General features: G+C 52.2%; 1 protein-coding gene across 1 annotated transcript in view; it reads left to right on the top strand.

Moving 5' to 3' along the window:
• The first annotated feature begins 239 nt into the window (after window positions 1-239).
• Window positions 240-1,511, top strand: part of IL17RD (interleukin 17 receptor D) — a 62,367-nt gene continuing 61,095 nt past the window's right edge. Inside the window, exon 1 of the mRNA XM_039379384.1 lies at window positions 240-256. The gene's annotated coding sequence lies outside the window, so the exon portion shown is untranslated. The remainder of the gene's footprint in view (window positions 257-1,511) is intronic.

Raw genomic sequence — 1,511 nt, 5'->3', positions numbered from 1 at the left:
CGCCACGGCACCGCCACCCCCGCCCCGCGCGCCGGACGTCCCGCCCCCTGCCCTTCCCATTGGTCCTTCCGCCCGGCCTGCCCGCTCCTTATTGGCGGGCGGGCCCGTCTGTCTGTCCGCCCTCGCGCGGGGCCGTCCCGCAGCTCCCGCCCTCGCGCTCGGCCCCTCGGGGCTGAGGGACCGGGGGGTCCGGGAGCGGCTCCAGGGGAGAGGAGGGAAGCGGAGCGGGGGCAGCCGGGGACGTGTCCCAGCTGAGGTGACCGCCCAGCCGTGCGGGTCAGGGCGCCAAGCGACTTGTGTGCAGTCCGGGGGCTGCTGTCTCCTCACGGACGACCGCCTCGGGGGCCAACCCACAGCGCGGTGACGCCGTTGTGCCCCTGCCGTGATGGAGCAGCTTTGGCACTCTTTCCACGTCACCTTTGGGAAGTCTCCTCTTATCCCTGCCGTGTGGGTGGGTCCCAGGTGCGGGCCGGTCTCTCGTACCGTGCCTGCGGTGAGAGGACCAGAGGAAAGGGCATTAAACTGAGACGAGGGAGATTCAGATTAGATACTAGAAAAAAAACTTCACTGTAGTGGTGCTGGGCTGGCTGTTGCACTGGATGATCTTAAAGGTCTCTTCAGACCTTGGTGATTTTATGATTCTGTATACCTCTCCACCACTTGAAGAAGTATTTCTATCCCTATCAAGCTAGTTTTTTGTTACAAAGTGCTGAGGACTTGTTCCTGGTTGTGTCTTAAAAAAAAACATTGTTGACCACCAAATTTTCCCTTTCAGAAGCAAGAGTTCAGTTCTGGTGGGCTCCCTGCTCTCTTAGACTGGATAAGTTTGGTGCTATAGGTTGGAGGCCAATTTTAAATGCTTAAAAATTATTGTGAGGGCTCGCTGGAGTTGAACCAGATCATTGGTTGAACTCACAAACTGGTTCAACTCTGAAATTACTTAGAATCGTAGAATTGCTAAGGTTGGGAAAGACTTCTAAGACAAAGTCCAACCATGAACCAGCACCACTGTGTTCACCACCAAACCACGGCCCCAGTTGCCACATCCACACACCTTTTGAACGCTTCCAGGGATGGTGATTCCACCACTTCCCTGGGCAGCCTGTGCCACTGCCTGACTGCCTTTTCCAAGAAGAAATTTTTCCCAATATCCAACCTAAACTTCCCCTGCAAAGCTTGAGGCCATTTCCTCTTGGCCTATTGCTTGTTACCTGGGAGAAGGCTACAACCTGGCTACAACCCCCTTTCAGGTAGTTAGAGAGCAAGACTCGATAGACTTGATGATAATTTTTAGATACATTTATTATTACAGCTAGAAAAAAAAAAAAAAGAAAAAAGAGGCTGTTTCCTTGATAGTTTTGCCTTTTTGGGACCAGGTGAACTTAGTATAAAACCAGATTAGAAAGTGCATGAAGTGCTTTCAAGAGAGCAAATGATTAACAATTGTGCAGTTCTGCTATGGAGACGTTTCTTTATGTTGTACCAGATTGTGGTTTACCTTTAAAAGCAGA

The sequence above is a fragment of the Pipra filicauda genome, unplaced genomic scaffold (assembly GCF_003945595.2).
Source record: "Pipra filicauda isolate LSUMZ 115617 unplaced genomic scaffold, ASM394559v2 scaffold165_size2600900_pilon, whole genome shotgun sequence".
NCBI classification, from domain to species: Eukaryota; Metazoa; Chordata; class Aves; order Passeriformes; family Pipridae; genus Pipra; species Pipra filicauda.
This window is presented reverse-complemented; position numbering and strand designations above follow the sequence as displayed.